The sequence below is a fragment of the Saccopteryx bilineata genome, chromosome 10 (assembly GCF_036850765.1).
Source record: "Saccopteryx bilineata isolate mSacBil1 chromosome 10, mSacBil1_pri_phased_curated, whole genome shotgun sequence".
Taxonomy (NCBI): Eukaryota; Metazoa; Chordata; class Mammalia; order Chiroptera; family Emballonuridae; genus Saccopteryx; species Saccopteryx bilineata.
In genome coordinates, this window is record NC_089499.1 from 55,211,826 (window position 1) to 55,222,223 (window position 10,398).

A 10,398-nucleotide genomic window follows, 5' to 3' on the forward strand; every position below is an offset into this window, starting at 1 on the left:
TCCATCTCTCTGACTCTCTCTCTTTCTCTGTCAAAAAAGAAAAGATCACAATATTGACTTTAAAATAATTAAAATTAGTATTTTTAGTAAAATAGATGAAGGATTTCACCAAAAAAGTAGAATTTATAAAGAAAAATTAATCGGAAATTATAGAACATAAAGACAACAATATTAAGAATGAAATAAGTATGTAAAAACTTTTTATCAATCAGAAGAATCTATAGTGGTACCTTGAGATACAAATTTAATTCGTTCTGTAACCAAGCTTGTAAATCAATCAACTCATATATCAAACTGCCGATACTGGACCCGTGCGCCAGGCACCAACTGGCGGCAGCTTCCTGAATCATGACTCGTATCTTGGAATTTCACTCGGATCTCAAACAAAAATACGGACCGAATCACAGCTCGTATCTTAAAAATTCTTATGTTGATCTGTTCGTATCTCAAGGTACCACTGTATTAATAATAAAATACCCATCCTGAATGAATAGAAAAAACAATAGCAATAGAGAAATGAGTATAAGAGACCTGTGGGAAATAATGAAAATGTCTAATATAAAGGCAGTGGAGGCCCTGGCCGGTTGGCTCAGTGGTAGAGCGTTGGCCTGGCATGCAGGAGTCCCAGGTTCGATTCCCAGCCAGGGCACACAGGAGAAGCACCCATCTGCTTCTCCACCCCTCCTTTCTCCTTCCTCTCTCTCTCTCTCCTTCTCTCCTGCAGCCAAGGCTCCACTGGAGCAAAGTTGGCCCAGGCACTGAGGATGGTTTGATGGCCTCTGCCTCAGGCACTAGAACGGCTCTGGTTGCGACAGAGCGATGCCCCAGATGGGCAGAGCATCGCCCCCTGGTGGGCATGCCGGGTGGATCCCAGTCAGGCACATGCGGGAGTCTGACTGCCTCCCCGTTTCCAGCTTCAGAAAAATACAAAAAGTAATAATAATAATAATAATAAAAAGGCAGTGGAAATCCCAAGGAGAATAAACAAAGAGGATGGTAGAAACTACATTTTAAAATGTCCCCAAACTTATGAAAGATATCAAGTTAAAGATTCAAGTGGCTATACAAATTTCACTCAGAATTTTTAATAAGTAAGCACAGCTATGCATATTATAACTCAAATTGCTAAAAATTATGATTTAGGGGTATACAAACTATTTCTATAAAGGGCCAGAGAGAAAATATTTGAGGTGTTGAGGGCCATACTACACTATCCCTGTTGCAACTATTCAACTCTGCCATAAGCAGTCATAAATAATATGTAAACAAATGGGAATGGTTATGTTCCAGTAAGCAGGCAGTGAGCCAGATTTGGTCCATGGCCATAATTTGCTACAGACAAAGAGGAAATTTTAAAAGCAGCCAGAGAAAAGAAAACATCACTTTTAACAAAGCAGCAGGACCAATAGTTGAATTCTCAGAAGTGATGAAAACTAGAAGAAAATAAAATTGCATTTTTAACTTGCTGAGTAAAATAAATGCCAGACTTCCAACTCAATCTTAAAGAATGTGAACTATCTCTCAAAAATGAAGGCAACATACAGATCTTTCCAGGAAAGCAAAAACTAAGACTATTTGTCAACAGAAAATTCTCACTATAAGAAATACTAAAGAGAATACTTCAGAGAGAAGTAAAACCATCCCAGGCAGAAGCATGGGAACAAAGGAAGAAATGAAAATTGCTAAACAAGATAAATATGTGGCTAAATCTAAATGGATTCTTATTGTAATAAACAATACTGAATATGTTTTACATCGATTAAACTGTGTGTACACTTAATACACAAGACAGAAATAACACAAGGAACAAGATGAATTAAAATTAAAGAGTACAAACGTAAGAATTGTCTGGGAAGTGGAAAAACTCTTATTCTATTTTATATTCTATTAAGTGAAAGACACATTTTTAATCTTTGGTATATATCCACTAAAATAATAGTAGAAAGACTTTATAAACAATAAAAAGAGAGAAAATAAAATATTTTTGAAAACTTTGATTAGATAAGACAAAATATGTAGAATAGGTGGGAAAGAACATAAAACAGGAAAAAAACAAATATAAAGAGAGTAATATGATAGACTTAAATCCATTTAAATTACCGTGTATTAAATGTAAATAGATCAAATGGGAATAAAACAACAGTCAATATGGCTAAAAAGCTAGCAATCTTCTTAACTTAAAGGTGATACACCTTACATATAGAAAAAGAAAACATAAAAAAATAAAAGAATGAGTAAAGTCTTGTCATACAAATACTAACCTAAAAATAGTTGATATAAATATATTAAAATCAAACAAATTAGACTTTGAGATAATGTAATACTTTAGATAACAAAGAGCATTTCATATTGATATAGAGAACAAAACCAAACCATAAAAATTAAAATGTTACTTGTAGGCCTCTAAAAAATATATATCTTAAACATATGTAAAGCAAAAATAAAGAATAATTAGGGAAATTTATAATAAAAAATAAGATGTTTATTCATATTTTAATTGTAAGAATAAATAAAAAGTAAAACTATATTACATATGAATAAGTCAATTAGCACATATAGAAAACTGCACTCTTGATGAAAGAATGCACATTTCCTCATAATACACATAGAATATTTATAAAAATTTACATTATTAAAACTAAACCAGAAAGCGAGTTTCAATAAATTTGAAAAAAAATGGAACCACTCAGTACATGTTTTCTGATCAAAATGGAATTAAGCCACAAAAAAGTATACAAAAGACAACTAGAAAACTGAAAACTTCAAATGCTTAGAAAGTAAATAATGAATTTCAGAGTAACTCAAGGGTGAAAGAAGAAATCCTCAGTGGAAATTAGAATGTGAAAATTGTTAAGTTTAAACTTAATAATAATTAAAATAAAGCATGTTAAGAATTGTAGGATATTGGTGGTGTACTTGCAAATATTTAGCTTTAAACACATGTATTAAAATAAAAGACAGCCTGGCCTGTGGTGGCACAGTGGATAAAATGTTGACCTGGAATGCTGAGGTCGCCAATTTGAAACCCTGGACTTGCCTAGTCAAGGCACATATGGGGGTTGATGCTTCTTGCTCCTCCTTGCCTTCTCTCTCTCTCTCCTCTCTAACAAAAAAAAAAAAAAGAAAAAAAAGTTAAAAAAATAAAATAAAATATAAACAGCCTGAAATTGATTTACAAAATACCTCAAGAAAATAACAAAGTTGCCTGACCAGGCAGTGGCACAGTAGAAAGAGCGTCAGATTGTAAAGGACCCAGGTTCAAAATCGCAAGGTTGCCGGTATGAGAGCAGTTTATCTGGCTTGGGCATGGGCTTACCAGCTTGAGTGCAGGCTTGCTGGCTTGACCAAGGGGTCACTTGCTCTACTGTAGCCTCCCAGGTCAAGGCATATATGAGAAAGTGATCGGTGAACAACCAAGGTACCACAACAAAAAATTGATGCTTCTCATCTCCCTCCTTGTCTGTCTGCCCATCCCTCCCTCTGTCTCTCTTTCTGTCTCTGTCACACAAAAAAAAAGAAAGAAAGAAAATAACATAAACCCCAAGATAAAGATAATGCAGGTAAAATAGAAAGCTGTGGGTCAAATAACTTTGTAAATATGATATATATGTTTGCTCGCTTATAGTTTGCATTGGGTGTGGGGGACAGGCTGTAAGCAGGCAGAGTCATTATAGCCTAAGGCTTAGTTTTAAGACTAAGCCTTTCCCACGCTTTTAATACTAAGCTTTTCCCCACACCCTTGACTGTTGGCATGATGTGGGGTGGTGCACTCTTATGAGAAATCCCATTTATGCCCCAGATAAGTGGCTTTGTATCAGAGACATCCTTATTTGTATACTGGCTTAAAGGCTTTAATTTCTACACTATAAAATAAGGGAGACCAGGGGCTCTCTCTCTCTCAGTTCCTGAAATTAGCATTACAGAGGAGAGGCAGCTAAGATGGCAGAGTGCTGAAGGAGAAGCCAGTTCTGCAGAGAGGAGGAGATGGGGAACAGGGGAATAAGGCTGGTGAGGTAGAAACCTTTGATTCTAAGAATACTTGGATGGTCAGTGGCTTTGGGAGCCCTGAATGAAAGGGAAGTGTTTTCCCACTGTGTGTATTTCTCGCCTGCAGGGTGCGAGAGCTAGGAGTAAAGGTAATGGCCCACCAGTTCTTGGCTCCATTGTTTCATTACCGTCTGTCTGAATCTAATGCGAACCTGCATGGGCCAGGCAGCTGTGATGGTGGCTGTGGCTACTGGCCATACAAAAAGCAATATAATTGAACACAAGATTGAAATTCAGAAAATAAAAACATTCAAAATTTTGTTTGGTTTTTTAAAAATAAAATAAATAACAGGCTAATCAAGAATAAAAAGATGAAATACAAAATAACAAAAAGAATAGATATCACTAAGATCTTACAGATATTACAAAGAAATAAATGGTTATTATGAACAAGTATATCCAGATAAAAATTAAACTATAGAAGAAAAAATTTTAAATATAGATAAGAATGCCTATCAAAACTAATACAGAAAAAAAAAAGAATATGAATAATTTTATATGAGATAAATTGAGCCCATAAGAAATTATTCTGGTGTATAGGGCTCCACTAATAACTTTATTCAAAATCTTAATAAAGAAAAAATACCATTCTGACACAAAAGTATTACAAAGAAAAGTAGAGAAATTCCCATATCAACCTGTTTTATGCATCCAGTATATACTTGACTCAACAAACCAATATGGAAAAGGAAAATTATAGGCTAATATTCTTCAGAATTTACATTCAAAAATATTTTAGAAATTAAATCTAAGTATATATAGAATAAATAACATATCATGACCAAGTAAGGTTCATTTCATGATTTCAAATTTGATATAACTAAGACTATACTTTCAGGGATCATTTCTATAGTTTGTCAAATTTGATGTAACATTAAAAAAATCAAACTATGAAACATGAAATTAGCAGTCTTTCCCACTTACATTCCCTAAAATGCCACTCACTTTAGATAATCAAGAGTTTGCTTTACTCTCAACAAACCAGACTACACCATTAAAATAGCACTTATCACCCACTTGTGTAAAGGAATCATTACATTTCTCATGTAATGGACTCAAGGGAAAATCTAAATTTGGCATTACATTTGGGCATCTATTATATTTTTAACTTCACTTTTAAAAAATTCACCAGTAATATATTAATACATTCTTATTAATGGAAGTACAAATAGTACAAGTAAAATAGAAGTTTTGCTTGAAGCTCCAATATTCTAACTTCTAAGTTCCAGTTAGTTGACCCTCCAGAGACCACCATTTTGATCACTGTGGAGCAGGGGTTCAGAATGTCAGCACAACTGACTGACGTTGCAGATGGGATCACTCTTCTTGAGGGGCAGTCCTAAAGAATCCCTGACTTCTATCCCCTACTTGTCAGTAGCTTTCCCCTGCCCCCATCTCTGACAACCAAAACTGTTTCTAGGTATTGCCAAATGTTACCAGGGGGGTAAAATCAGTCATGATTTAGAACTGCTAACTAGATTATATCATTTGAGACTTTTTACCATGCTTTTATATACAGTATAGCACTTTATATATAGATACTGAAATATGTAGGGATCTGTGTATATATTTACATAAATCCATATGTAGAGATATAGCATTTTCTTCAGCCTTCATGTATATAATATATATTATATATAATATATTTATTCTGCATTGTGATTTTTTTCATCTAACAGTTGATATTACAAATATTTTAACATCAGTTCTTTAGTCTTTTTATTTGCTGTTATTTCTTTAAAAGAATTTATTTTTTTAACCACAAACATAAAAATTGACTTAGGTACCTTCAACCTGCTAGACAAAATGTTCCACATATTTGCTCCTAGTTGTGTCTAAAATCAATGCCTTTTTGCCTTTTCAGTTTGTATGAGAGTCTCTTTTGCTTTTTATTTCTACCGGACAAAATAAAAATATGCAATACCAATATTTCAGAATGCCCTCAGTAATCTCTTACATGGTCTCTAAATTGTCCCCACCCCTATCCTGGCCTTTCTGATGAAGGAGCCACATTGTCTAGGTGTATAAATAAGCCTCGGGTTTCATTCATGCAGTACCTATCACAGTCTGTTTTCTTTCCTTGGGCATTTTCAGGCTAAGCATTATTGCAGCTATAAATCACCCATTCACAGACTCATTTCCCCGAAAGGGCCTAAGAGCCTCTTGTGTGTTCTGTAGTTGAGAAAAAAATTGATCTGAGAGAGAAGCTGTATGGCGAAATGGAAAAGATTCTAGATCAGAAGTGAAAGCAGGCAGGTTCTGCTTTGATATACCCCAAGCAAGTTGCTTTGTACCCTGAGCCTCAGTTTCCAAATTGGAGTGAGAAGGATTTGAGTAAGATGGTTTTGAGGCTGAAGCTCTGAGGATTCATGATTCCTTTTAGATGGGAAGACCAGTTTTGTGTGTTACATTCAGCTGGCTGATAATTACCCTACTGAGCATCCTCATATGCTATGTATAGACAAAGTAGAGTTGGGAGTTAGAGCGGTTTCCTGGGCAATTTGTTAGATAATCTAATAATGAAAAACAAAATGCATTTTAGGCTGGCTTATCAGAAGTATTAAAAACATTTTGTTTTAGCCCTGGCTGGTTGGCTCAGTGGTAGAGCATCAGCCTGGCGTGTAGAAGTCCCGGGTTCAATTCCTGACCAGGGCACACAGGAGAAGCGCCCATCTGCTTCTCCACCCCTCCCCCTCTCCTTCCTCTCTGTCTCTCTCTTCCCCTCCCGCGGGGAGGCTCCATTGGAGCAAAGATGGCCCAGGTGCTGGGGATGGCTGCTTGGCCTCTGCTCCAGGCGCTAGAGTGGCTCTGGTCGCGACAGAGCGATGCCCTGGAGGGGCAGAGCATCGCCCCCTGGTGGGCGTGCCGGGTGGATCCCGGCTGGGATCCCAGTTGGGCGCCCATTATGTGTATGTATATCCAATCACCACATATTTAAATATTTATAATTATATCTGTCAATTATTCCTTCGTAAAGTTAAAAATGTTCATTATGTTTATATCATAGTATGAGTTATGGTTTTTCTACATTTAAACTAGTTGGATGTCTTAAAAACTGAACTTAATGAATCATTTTTTTTTTAATGAATAGAAGCTTGTTTATTGGTCTGAATTCAATTAACCAGATATTTTGTAAATCACTTTGTGAATGGGCCAGACATAGCTTTCTCATGGCAGTTGCAAAATAAGGTTATTTTTTTCTCAAAAAATATACACAGGTATAATCAGTGTCCCTAGGGAATCTCTTATGTAAAAATGATCACAGTTTTGATTCTGTAACTCCAAACTCTTAGCATAAATGATTGAATCACAAGAGGTAGAAGCAGCCAATCTAGGCTGGGAAGTAACATATGGGAGAGTCTGAATGAAGAGATTCTTCTCTATGAAGAAAAATAATGGTCAATTACATCAATAAGATCCTTAAGCAAAGTCAGTAGAAATAGTTCTAGTTACTAGACTAAGAACATTTTCCAAGAGAGAAATAGAAATGATAATTGATGAATCCAATATAAAATTTTAAAAAAAATTAAAAATAACTCAAAGGTCAGAAGAAAAATCCCCACAAATCTTTTGTACTAGAGATGATCTTATTAAGTAATTAAATTAAATAAAACAAGAGCTCCAAGGTAAGATAATTTTAAAAAGATAAATAAAAAGGAATTTCAGAGCTGAAATAAATTTAAGATTAAGACTTCATGAGGTAATTGGAAGTAGTAGAGAAAGTAGGAGAATGCTAGTTTTCTAATATTTTAATAAGGGAGGTAAGAGATAGATAAAAATGTAATATTTAAAAAGAATATGATACCAATTTCAATAGGTTTTCACAATATTATTTTTTAACTTTGGACAGATCATTGAGAAAAACAATAATACATTGTATGGCAAATATTTATTTGATATTCAGTTCCTTGTTTCTTTAAGTTCCTTTAATTTTTGTTGAATTTGCATAAAATTAAACTAACCATTCTGATAATTAGTATTTTTAAAATAATGCCATTTTACAGAGTTTTTCTGGTTTATAGTGATATGTCTGTTTTTATCTGTACACAAAGACATTTAGAATGGCATCCACCTGATGATAATAATAGTTATTTCTGGAGAGTAAAATTGGTTTTAGCTGATTTTTAAATTTTTTGCTGTATGCTTTTCTACATTTCATTAATTCCTTAATGTGAGCATATATCAGTTTCAAGAAAATAAATGCACTTAGAAAACGTGATCAGGTAGAGTGTGTTCCAAATCCTGAGATGAGGCATACAAACATCTCATTTCCTCTTTCTACAGTTGTGACCAGAGACTATTATAAGGAGAACTAGACAACAATGCAAATATCTTTAGTTCTCAGAAATAAACACTAAGAATTTTTGGATATTCTCACAGCATCATCAAAACTTAAAGAAATGGCGTTTCAGTAACTATCTGGTTCAAATGTCCGCTTACACTTTTATTTTTTTAATTTGGGGATATGTGTATCCTTGTTAGAAGCTGGAATACACTACAGATTTTGTCAAAAGAAGAGAAAAGACGGTACACAGAAGATTTCATACACATGAGGGAATCCTTGGGATCCTGACACTCACCCACTGGCACCAGATGACAGACCTGTGAGTGCTACATCCCTCTGCAAGTAGTGACATCTTGGCTCCCAGACTGTGCTTTGCCAGCCCTTCCCCATTGTTTAGGGGGTGTCACTCTTGTGAACCTTTGTACATATCTGAGGTTACATATTATAATCAAAAGCATGAGATTCACGTGTCAAAAATGACACATAGACCCAATAACTAGAACAGAGATGTATTGTTGATGCTAAAAATAAATTATCCTCCACAAGAGCATAGATCAGACAAATCATTCTCTGAGGACATGCATGAGGCTTTATAAATGATACCTACACAGCTGCTGAGGCAATCAAGGACAGTCATTGAGCATTATTTGTCTTGAGAAACACAACATTTCAAGACAGAAAAAATTGAGAACAAATGAGACTAACTCCATGTTTCTGCCACTGCAGAGTTGCTGTCTGCTACCAAACCTATGCATTTTTCTACTCCAGATTCAAGTTCCCAAGGTGACAGCAATTCCGTCACTTGCCTAAGGAGATGAGTTGATCATCTAACACTGCCAGCAATATGTCGCTGAGAATAAGCCTAAATGTTTCCATTATTTTCATCCCATTACTCTTAGTTATCCCCTACTGGGCCATTTAAATACTGTAATTTCACTCTCTTCTGTTTTTATTTCTGTTAAATATTCACAGGCTATCATTATCTCCACCTGTATTTGTCCCTAAGCATTTTTAATCTTTTCTCATAAGTAAACCTTCCACCATTGTTTTTTCTCTGAAGACATAAGTGAGTATAAGGGTACCTTCCATTTTTCTTCATCGTATAGGAAAAATATGTTCATTTATAAAAGTTTCCCAGGAGATAAATCACCTAGATTCCGGGGAGCTGGAAGGTTTTGACAATGTATTACTTGCTCGGCTGATGATGCTTGAATTTGGGAGCTATTCTCATAAAATTGGTCCCGATGGATCATTTGACACAGAGTATGGTGTTGACAATATTGCAGAGAATCCTTCATTGGCTGGCTTTGTCAAAGCACACCACAGCAGTGAGGTCATGAGCTTCAACTTGGATGCCAGCAAGAAATTCATGAGATGTATCTCTAGTGAGAATGATAATGGAGAGTTTATTGGGCAGTGATGAGTTCAGTTTTAATTACTCAACTGTTCTCCAGACTGCCATGGCCAACAGTTACCCATAAAACATATTGCTTGCACCCAAAATGCACCTGTGATTCCTCTTCTCATTTGGAAAGCTCTGAGATGTGTAGATGATGATAGACTACTGTTTTCATGCTCTCTGAGCTACAAGAGAACATTACTGTTCAACTTCCCAATTCAGATTAGGTCCTAGGGCTTAACTCTACGTGTATCAAGTTGATACAGAACCCTTCTGTGAAAGTGAATTGAAAAGTATCTACCTATAAATGAACACTTCCTCCCTCCCCTCTATATTTTACACAGTTGGGTCACAGAAGCAGACGAGCTATAGAAACCATGATTTTCCTGAGTTAGATAGTACACAATGCATAGATAACAGAGGTCTCTAGAATAAAGCATTTTTTGAATCCCAAACACAACAAAAATAGTATTCTGAAAAGTACAGGCTTTCAAACAAGGTGGAATTCTTCTAGGAAAATGATAAAGGCAATATCCATTGTCCTCACCTGTTCCCCATCATTTTCTGTCACCTTCCATGAGCCATTCCAGAATACTGCATGCTAGATTTTCCTACGTGACTAGTTTTTTTGTTTGTTTGCTGTTTGTTTGTTCTTTTCAACTTTACT

General features: G+C 35.4%; 1 pseudogene; it reads left to right on the top strand.

Annotated features, from left to right (window-relative positions):
* The first annotated feature begins 4,869 nt into the window (after nt 1-4,869).
* On the top strand, nt 4,870-4,958 carry LOC136314779 (small nucleolar RNA U3; annotated as a pseudogene).
* Nucleotides 4,959-10,398: the final 5,440 nt, after the last annotated feature.